This window comes from Engystomops pustulosus, chromosome 9 (assembly GCF_040894005.1).
Source record: "Engystomops pustulosus chromosome 9, aEngPut4.maternal, whole genome shotgun sequence".
In the NCBI taxonomy this organism is placed as follows: domain Eukaryota; kingdom Metazoa; phylum Chordata; class Amphibia; order Anura; family Leptodactylidae; genus Engystomops; species Engystomops pustulosus.
In genome coordinates, this window is record NC_092419.1 from 4,050,864 (window position 1) to 4,075,444 (window position 24,581).

Genomic DNA, 24,581 nt, shown 5'->3' on the forward strand with positions numbered 1-24,581 from the left:
TGGTGCTGGTGTCATGGATCCATCCTGCCTTGTATCAGCGGCTCAGGCTGGTGGTGGTGGTGTCATGGATCCATCCTGCCTTGTATCAGCGGGTCAGGCTGGTGGTGCTGGTGTCATGGATCCATCCTGCCTTGTATCAGCGGCTCAGGCTGGTGGTGGGGGTGTCATGGATCCATCCTGCCTTGTATCAGCGGCTCAGGCTGGTGGTGGTGGTGTCATGGATCCATCCTGCCTTGTATCAGCGGGTCAGGCTGGTGGTGGTGGTGTCATGGATCCATCCTGCCTTGTATCAACGGCTCAGGCTGGTGGTGGTGGTGTCATGGATCCATCCTGCCTTGTATCAGCGGCTCAGGCTGGTGGTGGTGGTGTCATGGATCCATCCTGCCTTGTATCAGCGGCTCAGGCTGGTGGTGGTGGTGTCATGGATCCATCCTGCCTTGTATCAGTGGCTCAGGCTGGTGGTGCTGGTGTCATGGATCCATCCTGCCTTGTATCAGCGGGTCAGGCTGGTGGTGCTGGTGTCATGGATCCATCCTGCCTTGTATCAGCGGGTCAGGCTGGTGGTGCTGGTGTCATGGATCCATCCTGCCTTGTATCAGCGGCTCAGGCTGGTGGTGGTGGTGTCATGGATCCATCCTGCCTTGTATCAGCGGGTCAGGCTGGTGGTGGTGGTGTCATGGATCCATCCTGCCTTGTATCAGCGGGTCAGGCTGGTGGTGGTGGTGTCATGGATCCATCCTGCCTGGTATCAGCGGGTCAGGCTGGTGGTGGTGGTGTCATGGATCCATCCTGCCTGGTATCAGCGGGTCAGGCTGGTGGTGGTGGTGTCATGGATCCATCCTGCCTTGTATCAGCGGGTCAGGCTGGTGGTGGTGGTGTCATGGATCCATCCTGCCTTGTATCAGCGGGTCAGGCTGGTGGTGGTGGTGTCATGGATCCATCCTGCCTTGTATCAGCGGGTCAGGCTGGTGGTGCTGGTGTCATGGATCCATCCTGCCTTGTATCAGCGGCTCAGGCTGGTGGTGGTGGTGTCATGGATCCATCCTGCCTTGTATCAGCGGCTCAGGCTGGTGGTGGTGGTGTCATGGATCCATCCTGCCTTGTATCAGCGGCTCAGGCTGGTGGTGCTGGTGTCATGGATCCATCCTGCCTTGTATCAGCGGCTCAGGCTGGTGGTGGTGGTGTCATGGATCCATCCTGCCTTGTATCAGCGGCTCAGGCTGGTGGTGGTGGTGTCATGGATCCATCCTGCCTTGTATCAGCGGCTCAGGCTGGTGGTGCTGGTGTCATGGATCCATCCTGCCTTGTATCAGCGGCTCAGGCTGGTGGTGGTGGTGTCATGGATCCATCCTGCCTTGTATCAGCGGGTCAGGCTGGTGGTGGTGGTGTCATGGATCCATCCTGCCTTGTATCAGCGGGTCAGGCTGGTGGTGGTGGTGTCATGGATCCATCCTGCCTTGTATCAGCGGGTCAGGCTGGTGGTGGTGGTGTCATGGATCCATCCTGCCTTGTATCAGCGGGTCAGGCTGGTGGTGGTGGTGTCATGGATCCATCCTGCCTTGTATCAGCGGCTCAGGCTGGTGGTGCTGGTGTCATGGATCCATCCTGCCTTGTATCAGCGGGTCAGGCTGGTGGTGCTGGTGTCATGGATCCATCCTGCCTTGTATCAGCGGGTCAGGCTGGTGGTGGTGGTGTCATGGATCCATCCTGCCTTGTATCAGCGGCTCAGGCTGGTGGTGGTGGTGTCATGGATCCATCCTGCCTTGTATCAGCGGGTCAGGCTGGTGGTGCTGGTGTCATGGATCCATCCTGCCTTGTATCAGCGGGTCAGGCTGGTGGTGCTGGTGTCATGGATCCATCTTGCCTTGTATCAGCGGCTCAGGCTGGTGGTGCTGGTGTCATGGATCCATCCTGCCTTGTATCAGCGGCTCAGGCTGGTGGTGGTGGTGTCATGGATCCATCCTGCCTTGTATCAGCGGGTCAGGCTGGTGGTGCTGGTGTCATGGATCCATCCTGCCTTGTATCAGCGGGTCAGGCTGGTGGTGGTGGTGTCATGGATCCATCCTGCCTTGTATCAGCGGGTCAGGCTGGTGCTGGTGGTGTCATGGATCCATCCTGCCTTGTATCAGCGGCTCAGGCTGCTGGTGGTGGTGTCATGGATCCATCCTGCCTTGTATCAGCGGCTCAGGCTGGTGGTGCTGGTGTCATGGTGTTGTTGCTGCCCATGTCCATCCCTTTATGAGCACAATGTACCCTGTAACATCTGATGGCTACTTTCAGCAGGATAATGCGCCATGTCATAAAGCTGGAATCATCTCAGACTGGTTTCTTGAACATGACAATGAGGTCACTGGACACAAATGGCTCCACAGTCACCAGATCTCAATCCAATAGAGCATCTTTGGGATGTGGTGGAACGGGAGATTCGCATCATGGATGTGCAGCCGACAAATCTGCGGCAACTGTGTGATGCCATCATGTCAATATGGAGCAAAATCTCTGAGGAGCTTCCAGCACCTTCTTGTATCTATGCCACGAAGAATTGAGGCAGTTCTGAAGGCAAAAGGGGGTCCAACCCGTTACTAGCATGGTGGACCTAATAACGTGGCCGGTGAGTGTATGTATTTATATGTCAAATTCACAGGCAATTAGCAAGACAAAGACACTTTGTGGCTGATGTTTTGGTCAATGTTGAATGTTGGTGTTTGGACTCTAAAACCCACACAAGTGGCTCAGGTAGTGCAGCTCATCCAGGATGGCACATCAATGCGAGCTGTGGCCAAAAGGTTTGCTGTATCTGTCAGCGTTGTGTCCAGAGGCTAGAGGCGCTGCCAGGAGATACCACAAGATGTGGAGGGGATAGCAGGAGACAGGCCAGTACAATGGGAGATGTGGAAGGGATACCAGGAGACAGGCCAGTACACCTGGAGACATGGAGGAGATACCAGAAAACAGGCCAGTACACCAGGAGAAGGGAAGGGATTACTGGATACAGGCCAGTACACCAGGAGATGTGAAGGGGATACCAGGAGACAGACCAGTACACCAGGAGGGTGCCATAGGAGGACAACAACCCAACAGCAGGACCGCTACCTCCACTTTTGTGCAAGGAGGAACACTGCCAGAACTCTGCGCTGTGCAGGACGCTTGGCATTCGCCAGAGAACACCAGGATTTGCAGATTCACCACTGCTGCCCGAGCTCTTCACAGATGGAAGCAGGTTCACACGGAGCACATGTGACAGACGTGACAGAGTCTGGAGACGCAGTGGAGAGCGATCTGCTGCCTGCAACATCCTTCAGCATGACCGGTCTGGCAGGGGTCAGTAATGGTGTGGGGGGCCGCACTGCCCTCCATGTGCTCGCCAGAGGAGCCTGACTGCCATTTGATACCAAGATGAGATCCTCAGACCCTTGTGAGACCATGTGCTATTGTGGTTGGCCCTGGGTTCCTCCTAATGCAGGACAATGATAGACCTCATGTGGCTGGAGTGTCAGCAGTTCCTGTAAGATGAAGGCATTGAAGCTATGGACTGGCTGCTTATTCCCCAGACCTGAATCCGATTGAGTATATATCGGATCACGTCTCGCTCCATCTACCAAAGTCACATTGCACCATAGACTGTCCAGGAGCCTCATCAGGAGATGCCGAGGTGTTGTATGGAAATCATACAGGCACGTGTAGACCACTTACAATACTGAGCCTCAGCAGGAGCATGCCAAGGTGTTGTAACGAGGTCATACAGGCACGCGGAGGCCACACACAATACTGAACCTAATCAGGAGCAAGCCGAGGCCATGTAGGTAGGTCAAACAGGTATGTGGACCCCACACACTACTGAGCCTCATCAGGAGCATGCCGGGGCGTTGTAGGGAGGTCATACAGGCAACTGGAGACCACACACAATACTGAGCCTCAGCAGGAGCATGCCCTGGTGTTGTAGGAAGGTCATACAGGCACATGGAGGCCACTGATCCTCATCAGGAGCATGCCAAGTCATTGTAGGGAGGTCATAATGGCAGGTGGAGGCCACACCCAATACTGAGCTACAGCAGGAGCATGCCCAGGCCATATAGGAAGGTCATACAGGCATGTGGAGGCCACACACAATACTGAGCCTCATCAGGAGCATTCCGAGGCCATGTAGGGAGGTCAAACAGGTATGTGGAGGCCACACACTACTGAGCCTCATCAGGAGCATGCCGAGGCGATGTAGGGAGGTCATACAGGCATGTGGAGGCCACACACAATATTAAGCCTCATCAGGAGCATGCCTTTGTGTCATAGCGAGGTCATACAGACACATGGAGGCCACACACAATACAGAGCCCCAGTAGGAGCATACCAAGGCCATGTAGGAAGGTCATACAGGAATGTGGAGGCCACACACTACGGAGACTCATCAGGAGCATGCCGAGGCGATGTAGGGAGGTCATACATCCATGTGGAGGCCACACACAATACTGAGCTTCATCAGGAGCATGCCGTGGTGTCGTAGGAAGGTCACACAGGTATGTGGAGGCCACACACTACTGAACCTCATCAGGAGCATGCCGAGGCGATGTAGGGAGGTCATACAGGCACGTGGAGGCCACACACAATATTAAGCCTCATCAGGAGCAGGCCAAGGCGATGTAGGGAGGTCACACAGGTATGTGGAGGCCACACAATACTGAGCCTCATCAGGAGCATGCCGAGGCCATGTATGGAGGTCAAACAGGTATGTGGAGGCCACACACTACTGAGCCTTATCAGGAGCATGCCGAGGCATTGTAGGGAGGTTATACAGGCAAGTGGAGATCACACACACTACTGAGCCTCATCAGGAGCATGCCGAGGCGTTGTAGGAAGGTCACACAGGCACGTGGAGGCCACACACAATACTAAGCCTCATCAGGAGCATGCCGTGGTGTTGTATTGAGGTCATACAGGCATGTGGAGGCCACACACAATACTGAGCCTCATCAGGAGCAGGCCAAGGCGATGTAGGTAGGTCATACAGGTATGTGGAGGCCGCACACAATACTGAGCCTCATCAGGAGCATGCCGAGGCCATGTATGGAGGTCAAACAGGTATGTGGAGGCCACACACTACTGTGCCGCATCAGGAGCATGCCGAGGCATTGTAGCGAGGTCATACAAGCAAGTGGAGACCACACACAATACTGAGCCTCATCAGGAGCATGCCGAGGCGTTGTAGGAAGGTCACACAGGTATGTGGAGGCTGCACACAGTACTGAGCCTTGTCAGGAGCATGCCCAGGTGTTGTAGGGAGGTCATACAGGCACATGGAGGCCACACACAATCCTGAGCCTTATTTTCCCTTGTTTAGCATACATTACATCAAAGTTGGATCAACCTATATTGTGTTTTTCCACTTCAATTTTGTGGGTGACTCCAAATGCAGGCCAAATTTAAAAAATTTGATTTCCATTGAGGATTTTTTTGTGAATTTGTTATCAGCTCATTCAATTTTGTACAGAACAAAGTATTCAATGAGAATATTTCATTCATTCAGATCTAGGATGTGTCATTTCAGTGTTCCCTTTATATATAAAACATATAAGTTACACTTAACTCTACTAGAAGTGGGTCCAGGAGCATCCGGTATTGGAGGTCCAACAGCAGGGAGCCCGAATAATGCTGACAGTAGGGGGAGCCACCATTACACTTATGTTATGAGTGACTGATTAGTGTCTTATATAGATGTAGCCCTAGGGATCATTACTCACAATACCCAAAGTGCCCCATTCCAGAACCGCCTGTTAGTCTGTGGATCAAAGGGTGGAAGGGGGGGGGGGATAAGGCTCCTGGTCGGATCTTTTCTCTCTGAATCGGTGCTTGTCATCTGAGGTCTCAAGGCTGTGAGGAGAAGCTTTAATATATGATTATTCCCACTACCTGAAGGCATCATAAATGTTAATCACAGTCATTTGTACATCTTCTCACTATCGACTGGAGGATACAAATATCTACTAAACATTTGAGGATTTTAGTCTTAGAAGTTTTCTGATATTTTACTATAAAAGATAAAGTATATGTATTCTACATAAAGGCTATGCTCCTCCTTACACATGGGACAACACATAGACACTGAGTACAGCTACAACGTACCCTGCACTGATCCTGAGTTACATCCTGTAGATCTTTAATTTTATATAAAAGTAGAAAAACCTAACAATAATAAACATAAATCAAGCCATAACTTCTGGCAAAATAATTACAAAAGAACAAATATAAACTAAGGTAAACTTACAAAACACACACACCACACACTCAGCATGAAAACAACCAAAACCCTCACCCAGCCCCACCACCTAATTTATATATATAATATATATGTATATTTTATAATTAATATAAATAACTAAACAATACTAAGCATAAAAAGACACAAACAGAAATAACATTAAATATAACTAAATCCCCACGCCCATCACCCTCCCCCCAGACACTGGTCTAACGTCCAAAGTTCTCGTTATATAGTCCAGACCAGTGCCCAGGATTGTATAGTACAATATCCCCCCATCCCCCTCCCAACCTAATCCCTACACCCCAAAACAAACCAACCTATAGACAAATGAAATATAACTACTATATTACTAAAACTTACAGCACACATTAAACATATCATAAGCAAATCCAAACCACATAAAGCCCAGGTTCGGCGCCTGCAAGCCCCACATCACTATACAGGCGGTCCCCTTACTTAAGAACACCCGACTTACAGACGACCCCTAGTTACAAACGGACCTCTGGATGTTGGTAATTTACTGTACTTTAGCCTTAGGCTACAATAATCAGCTGTAACAGATATCACAGGAGTCTGTAGTTAATATTTATTTTTAATCTTGGTTCTGATGACAACCCAACATTTTTAAAATCCAATTGTCACAGAGACCAAAAAAATTTGGTTGGGGTTACAGTTATAAAATATAAGGTTCCGACTTGCATACATATTCAACTTAAGAACAAACCTACAGACCCTATCTTGTACGTAAGCCGGGGACTGCCAGTATGCTCAGAACACAAAACAAAGGAGAGAGGCCCTCTCCGTGCCAAGCCTCTCATACTCCAGAGAGCGCACCTTCACCAGGGGGAGAGGACAGACTAAGGGACACTAAGGAGAGAGGCCCTCCCCGTGCCCAGCCTCATACTCCAGAGAGAGCACCTTCACCAGGAGGGGAGAGGACAGACTAAGGGGACACTAAGGAGAGAGGCCCTCCCCGTGCCCAGCCCCTCATACTCCAGAGAGCGCACCTTCACCAGGTCACCCAGAATGTTCCTAACCACCTCATCCACCGGGAGGATTTTACGCTGCGTCGATACTAAACACCGTGCGTTCCACGTGTGGTACCCGACCACTAGACTAACTAGGAATAACGTGCAGCAGTCCCGGCCACCCAGGCCTCTGAATGCTCCATAGGCCCACTCCGCATAGGAGAGACCGGCCAACCCGGGCCAATGGATGGAAGGGCCCACCCGGTTGTACACCTCTGTGTTAAAGGGGCACTGAAGCAGGAAGTGGTCCATGCTCTCCAGCAGGCCACCGCACTCCGACCGAGGACAACCCCTTTCCTCAGAGCTCCTACACTTCAGATTGTCCCTCACACACAGCTTTCCATGGAAGCAGCGCCAAGTCACGTCCCAAAACTTCAAGGGGATCCTGATAGAATTCAAAAGACCTAAACCCACCCCAAGATCCCGACTTGGGCAATCCCTGAGGGCCAGAGGCTACTGGAAACGGGCAAACAGAACCCTTTTGTCAAGGAGTTTCCTCTACATGGTCCTGATCTCCCACATTCCCAGACCCCACCGGCGAATCACCTTCAGAACCGGGGTAGCGTAAGCCGAAAGATGCCCATGCGGTGTGCGAAGATCCTTCACTTGCCCTTCTGTCTCCCATTCCTGGAAGAAAGGCCGAAACCATCCCCTGCAGGAGTATACCCACGGAGGAGCCCTCTCTTTCCAGAGGTTTGCAACATTGATCTTAAGAAAGGTATTCACTAGGAACACCACAGGGTTGACCATACACAACCCTCCTTGTCTCCTTGTGCGGTAAGTAACCTCCCTCTATAACAGCTGGAAGAACAGACTGTAGACCCGAGTCCAGAGGGATTCTGGCAACATGCACACACTGCCCAGATAAATCAGCAACGGGGGCAGGTAAGTTTTAATCAGGTTCACCCTTTCCCTGAGGGTCAAAGACCAACCCTTCCACTGGTCCACCTTCTGAGCGGCGATCTTAAGCCTGCCGCCCCAGTTTTGCATGGGGTAATCCCCCTGGCCAAATTCGATGCCGAGAACTTTGGCAGAGTCTTGGGGCCCTGGAAGAGTGTCCGGGAGATCAAAGCCTGGATCCCCCTCTCCCAGCCAGAGAATAGCTCAGTCAAGAGGGGAACCAAGGCGTCCTTAAAGGTCTTATAAAACTCAGATGTTAAGCCATCCGGACCTGGCGATTTCTTGAGGGCGAGCCCTTCAATCGCCCGGCTGACTTCCTCTTCCCTGATCACTTCAGCCAAAACATCAAGAAAAGGGTCTACTCCTGGCTCAGGGACAGTTTCAGCCAGGAAAGCCAACATCACATCCCGATCTAGATCCTTCCTGCCCAAGAGGTGCGAGTAGAAGGATCTGACGACCTCCAGAATCCCTGATCTGGACCTTTTCAGGGATCCCATACTGTCAACCAGTCCCGTGACAACTTTACCATTCACTGACATCTTGCAGTTTCTGTAAGGGTCGGGCGAGCGGTATTTCCCGTAATCCCTCTCAAAAACCAAAGATGCGTGTCTATCGTACTGACATCTCTTCAGCAAGGATTTCACTCTGGAGATGTCCTCACGACTACCTCCAGTCGAGACGAGATGCTGGAGTTTCCTCCTCAGGCCCTGATACAGGCGGTACCTGTCCAGGCTCCTGAGGCTCGAGAGCTGGCGGAAGAATCTCGCCGCCCTTTTCTTGAGCATCTCCCACCACTCTGACACACTTCCTGTCCCACTTGGACTGGGGACCATAGATGTTAATTAGACGAAGTTCTTGTCCCTTCATGAGGACATCCAGGATCAGGCACCTCCCCATTTCTAACTCAATAACTCGTCGGCATTCTACCGGTACGGTAAAAAGGACCGCCAAGGCTCGGCCGCAAGAGACCAATAGGAAGGCCCGTGTCTCCATTCCCTCTTAGCTTTATACACGGCCGCCAAATCTGGCAGCCTCGTCTCCTGCAAAAATAAAAATGTCGGCTTCAACCCGGTCGAGAAAATCAAAGACCACAAATCTAGCCGCATCAGACTTAATGCTGGCGACATTAATGGACGCCAGCGTCAACGGAGTGGGTGCCGCCATCCTTAGTGCTGCCATCAACGCTTTTCCTCTAGCCACGCCCTATTATCCTCGTCCATACTCTCATAATGTCTGAGGACGTGGCACCTTCCTCTCTCTCGATCCTCCTGACCTCCTCATCCAGTACATCATCCCCTGGGGCCTCAGCGACAGGTGTGGTCTCCAGGACAGCGCCAGAGGTTGTCCCAGTAGCCCGAGACTCCCCCCGCTCTCTCTCCTGTTGACGCTTCTCTAGACGCCTTAGCTGGGCAGGCGTCTTTTTCCTGTCTTTCTTCCCTGGCCCCTCCATTCCTCTGCCTCTGCTAGTCCCCTCCCCAGCAGATTCAGCCTCATGGCTTTCATCCGCTGAGGTTGAGCCTGCATTAGCGAAGGAAAGAGGACAACGACTGTACGGGTTACTGAGATCACCACACAGGTTACACCTAATCTGCCCTGTACAGGATGCAGCGAGATGACCGACACCTGTGACACAGCTTAGGCTGCCCCGGTAGAAGATCATGAAGAGGCGCCGAGGCACCGGAAACTTCCACCAGTGCCGGGCTATTCCCCCCTCCCACTGGGGGACACACCACAGCACTGGATTTTGGTTGTAACACCACAGACGAGACGCCCTTACTGTCCGGCCGATGCCTCCCCTGCTCCCCCACTGTTACCTCAAACAGAGGCGGAGCCCATCGCCACATCAGATGTCACACCTGTAATCTCCCCGCTCCCTGGCACCGAGTCCACTACAGGACCTGTGCTGGGTAACGGGGCACAGTGAGCTGACCCTGCGGCCGACCCGGGTTTTATGGGTAGGGGGCTGTACACTAGACTCGACACTTCCATGGATTTGGTCTTCTTCTTTTGTGGTTTGCAGTCCCTTGGCGCATCCTACGGCAGATCGTCTCCAAAAGAAAAGTCCTGGAATTTCACGTCAGAACCACAGCTAGATGAGTAGCAACTGGAGTAGAAGGAGTCACAGGCTTTCTCCTTTGTGGGTGGGGAAAGTAGGACTCTTTTTATGTGGGTGGGAGGAGACTCTGGACTCACAGGCTTTTACTGTGGGTGGGAGGGGAGGCAGGACTCACAGTACATGGGTGGGAGGTACAGTACATGCACAGCTTACAGGCTTTTTACTTTTGATGGAATGGAAAGCAGGACCACGGAGCAACACCACAGCCCCTCCAGGCTCCGGCCACACATGCCCCCAGCACTTGTACCTCATACGCATATTTTAAAGAATCTTATTTTAAAAACTATTATAAAGGCAGATCCTTCATCAGCAAAGTGAATCAAATAAGTGATTCTGCTTTACAAAGTAGGAATCAGACGCTCAATTTCCTTAAAAGGATTTTCGCTATGAGCAGGGCCGCCACTAGGAATTTTTTGGCCCCTGATAGGTAGCCACTGCAGCACATTCCCCGCAGTAAGTAGGTAGTCATCACTGCCCATGCTCCCCTGTAGATAGGTAGCCCCTGCTGCACATCCCCCCCAGTAGATCGGTAGCCCCTGCAGCACATGCCCCCTAGTAGATAGGTAGCCCAGCATACTGCCCCCCACCCCCAGTCTGTAGGTAGCCAACGTAGCACATGCTAGGCTGTCACTTTGAGTGAATGAGAAAAGCAGGACTCACAGGCTTTCTCTGTAAGTAGGAGTGTGAAGCAGGACTCACAGGCTTTCTCTGTAAGTAGGAGTGTGAAGCAGGACTCACAGGCTTTCTCTGTAAGTAGGAGTGTGAAGCAGGACTCACAGGCTTTCTCTGTAAGTAGGAGTGTGAAGCAGGACTCACAGGCTTTCTCTGTAAGTAGGAGTGTGAAGCAGGACTCACAGGCTTTCTCTGTAAGTAGGAGTGTGAAGCAGGACTCACAGGCTTTCTCTGTAAGTAGAAGTGTGAAGCAGGAATCACAGGCTTTCTCTGTAAGTAGGAGTGTGAAGCAGGACTCACAGGCTTTCTCTGTAAGTAGGAGTGTGAAGCAGGACTGGAGAATTTGGATGGAGCTGTGTCCAAACTGTGGAAGCTGCAGCTCTGGTTAGGGTCTCCGGACTCTGGTCCTGGGATTGGGTTCTGTGTCAGTACTGAAGGTGTCCAGTGCACTGACTCTCTGGTCACTCAGACCATGTGCATGCGCTAAGTCCATGACGTCTGGACCAAGAGGCCTGTGCTCCCCCGGGGGTTTTATACTCCCCCTGGTCAGGTGGTTGCTCCTCTCCAATCACACTCCAGTTTACAATACAGCCACATGATTGGATAACATCTTACACCCACTTAACTATTGCCTTTCCAGGCAGAGGCTACAGCTGCTATTACCTGGGATCTCCCTGCATTATCCCTTGGGTGAGTTGCGCTCACCAGATGGGTCCTGGCAGGTAGAGGGGCTTATTCACAACTACCCCCCTGACTATGCATTGGCTGGGGTGTTGCACAGTCTCTCCCTGCGCTCTCAAGTCTATTCATCGTCTGCCTGTGCAGAATCTCCCTTCCTTCCCCCTGCAGTCTCTTCCACCAATGTCCATGCAGCCTCTCCCTTCCTTATGCAGTGTCCTTCCACATGTGGAGCAGCTTCTTCCTGCAGTCTCTTCTTCATGTCCACTCAGTCTCTCCCTTCATGTGCGGCAGTCTCTTCTTGTGTCCATGCCGTCTCCCCCCCCTGCAGTCTCTTCCTCGTGTCAGCTCAGTCTCTCCCCTTCCCCTCCCATGTGTATGTGCAGTGTCTTTTCACTGGCAGTCTCTTCACTCTCCAGTATCTTCCCTTGTGTCCATGCAGTCCCTCTCCCTGCAGTCTCTTGCTCATGTCCGCGCAGTCTCTTCCCCCTACAGTCTCTTCCTCATGTCAGCTCAGTCTCTCCCCTTCCCCTCCCATGTGTATGTGCAGTCTCTTTTCACTGGCAGTCTCTTCAGTCTCCAGTATCTTCCCTTGTGTCCATGCAGTCCCTCTCCCTGCAGTCTCTTGCTCATGTCCGCGCAGTCTCTTCCCCCTACAGTCTCTTTCTCGTGTCCGCGCAGTCTCTTCCCCTTGCACTCTCTTCCTCATGTCCCTGCAGTCTCTTCCTTGTGTCCGTGCAGTCTCTCCCCCTGCAGTCTCTTCCTCGTATCCCTGCACCGCACTTCCCCTGTAGTCTCCCCCTGCAGTCTCTATCCCCCCGCAGTCTCTTCCTCGTGTCTGCGCAGTCTCTCCCTGCAGTCTCTTCCTCGTGTCCGTGCAGTCTCTCCCCCTGCAGTCTCTTCCTCGTGTCCCTGCAGTCTCTCCCGCTGCAGTCTCTCGCTCGTGTCCGTACATTCTCTCCCCCTGCAGTCTCTTCCTCTTATCCCTGCAGTCTCGCTCTTCCCCTGTAGTCTCCCCCTGCAGTCTCTATCCCCATGCAGTTTCTTGCTCGTGTCCGTGCAGTCTCTCCCCCTGCAGTCTCTTCCTCGTGTCCCTGCAGTCTCTCCCCCTGCAGTCTCTTGCTTGTGTCCGTGCAGTCTCTCCCCTGCAGTCTCTTGCTCATGTCCGTGCAGTCTCTCCCCCTGCAGTCTCTTGCTCTTGTCCGTGCAGTCTCTCCCCCTGCAGTCTCTTCCTCGTGTCCCTGCAGTCTCTCCCCCTGCAGTCTCTTGCTTGTGTCCGTGCAGTCTCTCCCCTGCAGTCTCTTGCTCATGTCCGTGCAGTCTCTCCCCCTGCAGTCTCTTGCTCGTGTCCGTGCAGTCTCTCCCCCTGCAGTCTCTTGCTCGTGTCCGTGCAGTCTCTACCCCTGCAGTCTCTTGCTCGTGTCCGCGCAGTCTCTCCCTCCGTGTGTGGCGGTCTCTCTCCCCTCTCCCTGTGATAGGACGGGGCACGCGCACAGTTGCTTAGTAACAGAGACGTCTCTCGCTCGGCACAAGTCTCTTCTCCGTGTAAATCTCTCATTTTCCCTCTCTCTTTTCCTCCGTCTCTTCCGCTCTCCTGTCCCTTCATCCCTCCCTCCTGGGTGTCACTTTTTGCTGTCCTCTCTTTCCATCCTTGCGATTTCTCCATTTTCTGGGGGTCCGTGAAGTAGTTGGGCGCTGGGTCCCCCCGTGCGTGTCCCTGGGATAGGAGGGGGCGTGCACGCGGTTGCCTGGTTACCACGCTCACAGTGACATCCCTGCGAATACGGAAGGATGCAGCGCTGGCTGGTCCTCGGAGCAGGGTAACGTGGAGGCCTCACCCCCTGCATGACCCGCACCGGGCACCCTGCAACCCTGCACCGGGCGCCCTGCACCGGGCACCCTGCCCTGCACCCCTGTCCTGCACCAGGCGCCCTGCCCTGCACCCCTGCCCTGCACCAGGCGCCCTGCAACCCTGCCCTGCACCAGGCGCCCTGCACCCCTGCACCGGGCGCCCTGCACCCCTGCGCTGTACCCCTGCCCTGCACCCCTGCCCTGCACCCCTGCTCTGCACCCCTGCACCGGGCGCCCTGCACCCCTGCCCTACACCCTTGCACTGCACCCCTGCCCTGCACCCTTGCACTGCACCCCTGCTCTGCACCCCTGCACCGGGCGCCCTGCACCCCTGCCCTGCATGCCGTTACCATCCTGCCCTGTAGTGTCCAACACTGCAGATCATGGTGGACTGTCCATCCTGTAGCGGGCACTCATCTCGGCACAGCTCTGCACCCCCTATTCTCACCCCCTTCACCCCATCACCCACCTCACTTTGGTTTGGGGTTCATCATCCACAGCTGGGGCCTACTGAAGGTCTTCAACATGAAATTTGATGGCAACTGAACAATTCGCTGAGTCCTGAGGTGAGAGAGAAGTCTGACGAGATGTATCTGAGCGTGCAAACTTGTGTGTCCCCACCTGGCGTGTGGTATCTGACTGTATCTCCTCCTGGTGTGTGATATCTGACTGTATCTCCTCCTGGTGTGTGATATCTGACTGTATCTCCTCCTGGTGTGTGGTATCTGACTGTATCTCCTCCTGGTGTGTGATATCTGACTGTATCTCCTCCTGGTGTGTGATATCTGACTGTATCTCCTCCTGGCGTGTGGTATCTGACTGTATCTCCTCCTGGTGTGTGATATCTGACTGTATCTCCTCCTGGTGTGTGATATCTGACTGTATCTCCTTATATCTGAGTGCACACATGTGTATCTCCTCCTGGCATGTTATATCTCAGTGCACACATGTGTATCTCCTCCTGGCGTGTTGTATCTCAGTGCACACATGTGTATCTCCTCCTGGCGTGTTATATCTCAGTGCACACATGTGTATCTCCTCCTGGTGTGTGATATCTGACTGTATCTCCTCCTGGTGTGTGGTATCTGACTGTATCTCCTCCTGGTGTGTGATATCTGACTGTATCTCCTTATATCTGAGTGCACACATGTGTATCTCCTCCTGGCGTGTTGTATCTCAGTGCACACATGTGTATCTCCTCCTGGCATGTTATATCTCAGTGCACACATGTGTATCTCCTCCTGGCTTGTGGTATCTCAGTGCACACATGTATATCTCCTCCTGGCGTGTTATATCTCAGTGCACACATGTGTATCTCCTCCTGGCATGTTATATCTCAGTGCACACATGTGTATCTCCTCCTGGCTTGTGGTATCTCAGTGCACACATGTGTATCTCCTCCTGGTGTGTTATATCTCAGTGCACACATGTGTATCTCCTCCTGGCGTGTTGTATCTCAGTGCACACATGTGTATCTCCTCCTGGCGTGTTGTATCTCAGTGCACACATGTGTATCTCCTCCTGGCGTGTTATATCTCAGTGCACACATGTGTATCTCCTCCTGGCGTGTTATATCTCAGTGCACACACGTGTATCTCCTCCTGACATGTTTTATCTCAGTGCACACATGTGTATCTCCTCCTGGTGTGTTGTATCTCAGTGCACACATGTGTATCTCCTCCTGGCGTGTTATATCTCGGTGCACACGTGTGTATCTCCTTTTGGCATGTTATATCTCAGTGCACACATGTGTATCTCCTCCTGGTATGTTGTATCTCAGTGCACACATGTGTATCTCCTCCTGGCGTGTTGTATCTCAGTGCACACATGTGTATCTCCTCCTGGCGTGTTATATCCAGTGCACACATGTGTATCTCCTCCTGGCGTGTTATATCTCGGTGCACACGTGTGTATCTCCTTTTGGCATGTTATATCTCAGTGCACACATGTGTATCCCCTCCTGGCATGTTGTATCTCAGTGCACACATGTGTATCTCCTCCTGGCGTGTTGTATCCAGTGCACATATGTGTATCTCCTCCTGGCGTGTTATATCTCGGTGCACACGTGTGTATCTCCTTTTGGCATGTTATATCTCAGTGCACACATGTGTATCTCCTCCTGGTATGTTGTATCTCAGTGCACACATGTATATCTCCTCCTGGCGTGTTGTATCTCCGTGCACACACGTGTATCTCCTCCTGGCGTGTTGTATCTCAGTGCACACATGTGTATCTCTTCCTGGTGTGTTATATCTCAGTGCACACATGTGTATCTCCTCCTGGCATGTTGTATCTCAGTGCACACATGTGTATCTCCTCCTGGCGTGTTGTATCTCAGTGCACACATGTGTATCTCCTCCTGGCATGTTGTATCTCAGTGCACACATGTGTATCTCCTCCTGGTGTGTTGTATTTCACTGCATACATGTGTATCTCCTCCTGGCATGTTGTATCTCAGTGCACACATGTGTATCTCCTCCTGGTGTGTTGTATTTCAGTGCACACATGTGTATCTCCTCCTGCCGTGTTGTATCTCAGTGCACACATGTGTATCTCCTCCTGGTGTGTTGTATTTCAGTGCACACATGTATATCTCCTCCTGGCGTGTTGTATCTCAGTGCACACATGTGTATCTCCTCCTGGTGTGTTGTATTTCAGTGCACACATGTGTATCTCCTCCTGCCGTGCTGTATCTCAGTGCACACATGTGTATTTCCTCCTGGCATGTTGTAAATCATTGCACACATGTGTATCTCCTCCTGGCGTGTTATATCTCAGTGCACACATGTGTATCTCCTCCTGGCGTGTTGTATCCAGTGCACACATGTGTATCTCCTTCTGGCATGTTATATCTCAGTGCACACATGTGTATCTCATCCTGGTATGTTGTATCTCAGTGCACACATGTGTATCTCCTCCTGGGGTGTTGTATCTCAGTGCACACATGTGTATCTCCTCCTGGCGTGTTGTATCCAGTGCACACATGTGTATCTCCTCCTGGCGTGTTATATCTCGGTGCACACGTGTGTATCTCCTTCTGGCATGTTGTATCTCAGTGCACACATGTGTATCTCCTCCTGACATGTTATATCTCAGTGCACACATGTGTATCTCCTCCTGGTGTGTTGTATCTCAGTGCACACATGTGTATCTCCTCCTGGTGGGTTATATCTCAGTGCACACATGTGTATCTCCTCCTGGTGGGTTATATCTCAGTGCACACATGTGTATCTCCTCCTGGGGTGTTATATCTCAGTGCACACATGTGTATCTCCTCCTGGCGTGTTGTATCTCAGTGCACACATGTGTATCTCCTCCTGGTGTGTTATATCTGAGTGCACACATGTGTATCTCCTCCTGGTGTGTTGTATCTCAGTGCACACATGTGTATCTCCTCCTGGCGTGTTGTATCTCAGTGCACACATGTGTATCTCCTCCTAGGGTGTTGTATCTCGGTGCACACATGTGTATCTCCTCCTGGGGTGTTGTATCTCCCTGCACACATGTGTATCTCCTCCTGGCGTGTTGTATCTCAGTGCACACATGTGTATCTCCTCCTGGTGTGTTGTATCTCAGTGCACACATGTGTATCTCCTCCTGGTGGGTTGTATCTCAGTGAACACATGTGTATCTCCTCCTGGCATGTTGTATCTCAGTGCACACATGTGTATCTCCTCCTGGCGTGTTATATCTCAGTGCACACATGTGTATCTCCTTCTGGCGTGTTATATCTCAGTGCACACATGTGTATCTCCTCCTGGCATGTTGTATCTCAGTGCACACATGTGTATCTCCTCCTGGCGTGTGGTATCTCAGTGCACACATGTATATCTCCTCCTGGTGTGTTGTATTTCAGTGCACACATGTATATCTCCTCCTGGCGTGTTATATCTCAGTGCACACATGTGTATTTCCTCCAGGGGTGTTATATCTCAGTGCACACATGTGTATCTCCTCCTGGCATGTTGTATCTCCCTGCACACATGTGTATCTCCTCCTGGCGTGTTGTATCTCAGTGCACACATGTGTATCTCCTCCTGGTGTGTTGTATCTCAGTGCACACATGTGTATCTCCTCCTGGCATGTTGTATCTCAGTGCACACATGTGTATCTCCTCCTGGCATGTTGTATCTCAGTGCACACATGTGTATCTCCTCCTGGCGTGTGGTATCTCAGTGCACACATGTATATCTCCTCCTGGTGTGTTGTATTTCAGTGCACACATGTGTATCTCCTCCTGGCATGTTGTATCTCAGTGCACACATGTGTATCTCCTCCTGGCGTGTGGTATCTCAGTGCACACATGTATATCTCCTCCTGGTGTGTTGTATCTCAGTGCACACATGTGTATCTCCTCCTGGCGTGTTGTGTCTCAGTGCACACATGTGTATCTCCTCCTGGTGTGTTGTATCTCAGTGCACACATGTGTATCTCCTCCTGGCGTGTTGTATCTCAGTGCACACATGTGTATCTCCTCCTGGGGTGTTGTATCTCAGTGCACACATGTATATCTCCTCCTGGCATGTTGTAAATCATTGCACACATGTGTATCTCCTCCTGGCGTGTGGTATCTCAGTGCACACATGTGTATCTCCTCCTGGCGTGTTGTATCTCAGTGCACACATGTGTATCTCCTCCTGACGTGTTGTAGCTCAGTGCACACATGTGTATCTCCTCCTGGCGTGTTATATCTCAGTGCACACATGTGTATCTCCTCCTGGGGTGTTGTATTTCAGTGCACACATGTGTATCTCCTCCTGGCTTGTGGTATCTCAGTGCACACATGTGTATCTACTCCTGGCGTGTGGTATCTCAGTGCACACATATGTATCTCCTCCTGGTGTGTTGTATCTCAGTGCACACATGTGTATCTCCTCCTGGTGTGTTGTATCTCAGTGCACACATGTGTATCTCCTCCTGGCATGTTATATCTCAGTGCACACATGTGTATCTCCTCCTGGGATGTTGTATCTCAGTGCACACATGTGTATCTCCTCCTGGTGTGTTATATCTCAGTGCACACATGTGCATCTCCTCCTGGTATGTGTATCTCCCTGCACACATGTGAATCTCCTCCTGGCATGTTGTAAATCATTGCACACATGTGTATCTCCTCCTGGCGTGTTATATCTCAGTGCATACATGTGTATCTCCTCCTGGTGTGTTGTATCTCAGTGCACACATGTGTATCTCCTCCTGGCATGTGGTATCTCAGTGCACACATGTGTATCTCCTCCTGGCGTGTGGTATCTCAGTGCACACATGTGTATCTCCTCCTGGCGTGTTATATCTCAGTGCACACAGGTGTATCTACTCCTGGCGTGTTGTATCTCAGTGCACACATGTGTATCTCCTCCTGGCGTGTTGTATATCAGTGCACACATGTGTATCTCCTCCTGGCGTGTTATATCTCAGTGCACACATGTGTATCTCCTCCTGGGGTGTTGTATTTCAGTGCACACATGTGTATCTCCTCCTGGCGTGTTGTATCTCAGTGCACACATGTGTATCTCCTCCTGGCGTGTTATATCTCAGTGCACACATGTGTATCTCCTCCTGGCGTGTTGTATCTCAGTGCACACATGTGCATCTCCTCCTGGTGTGTTGTATCTCAGTGCACACATGTGTATCTCCTCCTGGTGTGTTGTATCTCAGTGCACACATGTGTATCTCCTCCTGGCGTGTTGTATATCAGTGCACACATGTGTATCTCCTCCTGGCGTGTTATATCTCAGTGCACACATGTGTATCTCCTCCTGGGGTGTTGTATTTCAGTGCACACATGTGTATCTCCTCCTGGTGTGTTGTATCTCAGTGCACACATGTGTATCTCCTCCTGGTGTGTTGTATCTCCCTGCACACATGTGTATCTCCTCCTGGCATGTTGTAAATCATTGCACACATGTCTATCTCCTCCTGGGGTGTTGTATCTAAGTGCACACATGTGCATCTCCTCCTGGTATGTTGTATCTCCGTGCACACATGTGTATCTCCTCCTGGGGTGTTGTATCTCAGTGCACACATGTGTATCTCCTCCTGGCATGTTGTAAATCATTGCACACATGTGTATCTCCTCCTGGCGTGTGGTATCTCAGTGCACACATGTGTATCTCCGCCTGGCGTGTTATATCTCAGTGCACACATGTGTATCTCCTCCTGGCATGTTATATCTAAGTGCAGACATGTGTATCTCCTCCTGGTATGTTGTATCTCAGTGCACACATGTGTATCTCCTCCTGGCGTGTTGTATCTCAGTGCACACATGTTTATCTCCTCCTGGCGTGTTATATCTCAGTGCACACATGTTTATCTCGTCCTGGTGTGTTATATCTCAGTGCACACATGTGTATCTCCTCCTGGCGTGTTGTATCTCAGTGCACACATGTGTATCTCCTCCTGGCATGTTGTATCTCAGTGCACACATGTGTATCTCATCCTGGCATGTTGTATCTCAGTACACACGTGTGTATCTCCTCCTGGTGTGTTATATCTCAGTGCACACATGTGTATCTCCTCCTGGCATGTTGTATCTCAGTGCACACATGTGTATCTACTCCTGGCATGTTGTATCTCAGTGCACACATGTGTATCTCCTCCTGGCATGTTGTATCTCAGTGCACACATGTGTATCTACTCCTGGCATGTTGTATCTCAGTGCACACATGTGTATCTCCTCCTGGCATGTTGTATCTCAGTGCACACATGTGTATCTACTCCTGGCATGTTGTATCTCAGTGCACACATGTGTATCTACTCCTGGCATGTTGTATCTCAGTGCACACATGTGTATCTCCTCCTGGTGTGTTGTATCTCAGTGCACACGTGTATCTCCTCCTGGCGTGTTATATCTCAGTGCACACATGTGTATCTCCTCCTGGCGTGTTATATCTCAGTGCACACATGTGTATCTCCTCCTGGCGTGTTGTTTCTCAGTGCACACATGTGTATCTCCTCCTGGTGTGTTATATCTCAGTGCACACATGTGTATCTCCTCCTGGCATGTTGTATCTCAGTGCACACATGTGTATCTACTCCTGGCATGTTGTATCTCAGTGCACACATGTGTATCTCCTCCTGACGTGTTGTATCTCAGTGCACACATGTGTATCTCCTCCTGGCGTGTTATATCTCAGTGCACACATGTGTATCTCCTCCTGGCGTGTTGTATCTCAGTGCACACATGTGTATCTCCTCCTGGTGTGTTGTATCTCAGTGCACACATGTGTATCTCCTCCTGGCATAATGTATCTCAGTGCACACATGTGTATCTCCTCCTGGCATAATGTATCTCAGTGCACACATGTGTATCTCCTTCTAGCATATTGTATCTAAGTACACACATGTGTATCTCCTCCTGGTGTGTTGTATCTCAGTGCACACATGTGTATCTCCTCCTGGCATAATGTATCTCAGTGCACACATGTGTATCTCCTCCTGGTGTGTTGTATCTCAGTGCACACATGTGTATCTCCTCCTGGCGTGTTATTTCTCAGTGCACACATGTGTATCTCCTCCTGGTGTGTTGTATCTCAGTGCACACATGTGTATCTCCTCCTGGCGTGTTATATCTCAGTGCACACATGTGTATCTCCTCCTGGTGTGTTGTATCTCAGTGCACACATGTGTATCTCCTCCTGGCGTGTTATATCTCAGTGCACACATGTATATCTCCTCCTGGGGTGTTATATCTCAGTGTACAAATGTGTATCTCCTCCTGGGGTGTTATATCTCAGTGCACACATGTGTATCTCCTCTTGGTGTGTTGTATCTCAGTGCACACATGTGTATCTCCTCCTGGTGTGTTGTATCTCAGTGCACACATGTATATCTCCTCCTGGTGTGTTGTATCTCAGTGCACACATGTGTATCTCCTCCTGGCATAATGTATCTCAGTGCACACATGTGTATCTCCTCCTGGTGTGTTATATCTCAGTGCACACATGTGTATCTCCTCCTGGCATCATGTATCTCAGTGTACACATGTGTATCTCCTCCTGGCGTGTTGTATCTCAGTGCACACATGTGTATCTCCTCCTGGCGTGTTGTATCTCAGTGCACACATGTGTATCTCCTCTTGGTGTGTTATATCTCAGTGCACACATGTGTATCTCCTCCTGGCATGTTGTATCTCAGTGCACACATGTGTATCTCCTCCTGGTGTGTTATATCTCAGTGCACACATGTGTATCTCTTCCTGGTGTGTTATATCTCAGTGCACACATGTGTATCTCCTCCTGGCATGTTGTATCTCAGTGCACACATGTATATCTCCTCCTGGTGTGTTGTATCTCAGTGCACACATGTGTATCTCCTCCTGGCGTGTTATATCTCAGTGCACACATGTGTTTCTCCTCATGGCGTGTTGTATCTCAGTGGACACATATGTATCTCCTCCTGGCGTGTTGTATCTCAGTGCACACATGTGTATCTCCTCCTGGCGTGTTGTATCTCAGTGCACACATGTGTATCTCCTCCTCGTGTGTTGTATCTCAGTGCACACATGTGTATCTCCTCCTGGCGTGTTATATCTCAGTGCACACATGTGTATCTCCTCCTGGTGTGTTGTATCTCAGTGCACACATGTGTATCTCCTCCTGGCGTGTTGTATCTCAGTGCACACATGTGTATCTCCTCCTGGTGTGCTGTATCTCAGTCCACACATGTATATCTCCTCCTGGCGTGTTATATCTCAGTGCACACATGTGTATCTCCTCCTGGCATATTGTATCTAAGTACACACATGTGTATCTCCTCCTGGCGTGTTGTATCTCAGTGCACTCATGTGTATCTCCTCCTGGTGTGTTATATCTCAGTGCACACATGTGTATCTTCTCCTGGCGTGTTGTATCTCAATGCACACATGTGTATTTCCTCCTGTATGTTGTATCTCAGTGCACGCATGTGTATCTCCTCCTGGCGTGTGGTATTTCAGTGCACACATGTGTATCTCCTCCTGGCGTGTTGTATCTCAGTGCACACATGTGTATCTCCTCCTGGCGTGTTATATCTCAGTGCACACATGTGTATCTCCTCCTGGCGTGTTATATCTCAGTGCACACATGTGTATCTCCTCCTGGCATAATGTATCTCAGTGCACACATGTGTATCTCCTCCTGGCGTGTTGTATCTCAGTGGACACATATTTATCTCCTCCTGGTGTGTTATATCTCAGTGCACACATGTGTATCTCCTCCTGGCGTGTTATATCTCAGTGCACACATGTGTATCTCCTCCTGGGGTGTTGTATCTCAGTGCACACATGTGTATCTCCTCCTGGCGTGTTGTATCTCAGTGCACACATGTGTATCTCCTCCTGGTGTGTTGTATCTCAGTGCACACATGTGTATCTCCTCCTGGCGTGTTATATCTCAGTGCACACATGTGTATCTCCTCCTGGCATGTTGTATCTCAGTGCACACATGTGTATCTCCTCCTGGCGTGTTGTATCTCAGTGCACACATGTGTATCTCCTCTTGGCGTGTTATATCTCAGTGCACACATGTATATCTCCTCCTGGGGTGTTATATTTCAGTGCACACATGTGTATCTCCTCTTGGCGTGTTATATCTCAGTGCACACATGTATATCTCCTCCTGGGGTGTTATATTTCAGTGCACACATGTGTATCTCCTGGCGTGTTGTATCTCAGTGCACACATGTGTATCTCCTCCTGGCGTGTTATATCTCAGTGCACACATGTGTATCTCCTCCTGTATGTTGTATCTCAGTGCACACATGTGTATCTCCTCCTGGCGTGTTGTATCTCAGTGCACACATGTGTATCTCCTCCTAGCGTGTTGTATCTCAGTGCACCCATGTATATCTCCTCCTGGCGTGTTGTATCTCAGTGCACACATGTGTATCTCCTCCTGGCGTGTTGTATCTCAGTGCACACATGTGTATCTCCTCCTGGCGTGTTGTATCTCAGTGCACACATGTGAATCTCCTCCTGGCGTGTTGTATCTCAGTGCACACATGTGTATCTCCTCCTGGCGTGTTATATCTCAGTGCACACATGTGTATCTCCTCCTGGCATGTTGTATCTGAGTGCACACATGTGTATCTCCTCCTGGTGTGTTGTATCTCAGTGCACACATGTGTATCTCCTCCTGGTGTGTTGTATCTCAGTGCACACATGTGTATCTCCTCCTGGTATGTTGTATCTCAGTGCACACATGTGTATCTCCTCCTGGCGTGTTGTATCTCAGTGCACACATGTGTATCTCCTCCTGGCGTGTTGTATCTCAGTGCACACATGTGAATCTCCTCCTGGCGTGTTGTATCTCAGTGCACACATGTGAATCTCCTCCTGGTATGTTGTATCTCAGTGCACGCATGTGTATCTCCTCCTGGCATGTTGTATCTCAGTGCACACATGTGTATCTCCTCCTGGCATAATGTATCTCAGTGCACACATGTGTATCTCCTCCTGGCGTGTTGTATCTCAGTGCACACATGTGAATCTCCTCCTGGTATGTTGTATCTCAGTGCACGCATGTGTATCTCCTCCTGGCATGTTGTATCTCAGTGCACACATGTGTATCTCCTCCTGACGTGTTGTATCTCAGTGCACACATGTGTATCTCCTCCTGGCGTGTTGTATCTCAGTGCACACATGTGTATCCCCTCCTGATGTGTTGTATCTCAGTGCACACATGTGTATCTCCTCCTGACGTGTTGTATCTCAGTGCACACATGTGTATCTCCTCCTGGCGTGTTGTGTCTCAGTGCACACATGTGTATCTCCTCCTGACGTGTTGTATCTCAGTGCACACATGTGTATCTCCTCCTGGTGTGTTGTATATCAGTGCACACATGTGTATCTCCTCCTGGTGTGTTATATCTCAGTGCACACATGTGTATCTCCTCCTGGTGTGTTATATCTCAGTGCACACATGTGTATCTCCTCCTGGCGTGTTGTATCTCAGTGCACACATGTGTATCTCCTCCTGGCGTGTTGTATCTCAGTGCACACATGTATATCTCCTCCTGGTGTGTTGTATCTCAGTGCACACATGTGTATCTCCTCCTGGTGTGTTGTATCTCAGTGCACACATGTGTATCTCCTCCTGGCGTGTTGTAT

General features: G+C 50.8%; 1 protein-coding gene across 18 annotated transcripts in view; it reads left to right on the plus strand.

Annotated features, from left to right (window-relative positions):
* SYNGAP1 (synaptic Ras GTPase activating protein 1) overlaps nt 1-24,581 on the plus strand; it is a 188,454-nt gene that overhangs the window by 87,171 nt on the left and 76,702 nt on the right. Inside the window, exons 1-2 of one of the 18 annotated variants that reach the window (XM_072125707.1) lie at nt 13,151-13,467; nt 13,999-14,064. The exons of 15 other annotated variants lie outside the window; for them this stretch is intronic. The gene's annotated coding sequence lies outside the window, so the exon portion shown is untranslated. Of the gene's footprint in view, nt 1-13,150; nt 13,468-13,830; nt 14,065-24,581 lie in introns of those variants that run through there. 2 more of the 18 variants (XM_072125709.1, XM_072125706.1) reach the window with 2 other exon arrangements.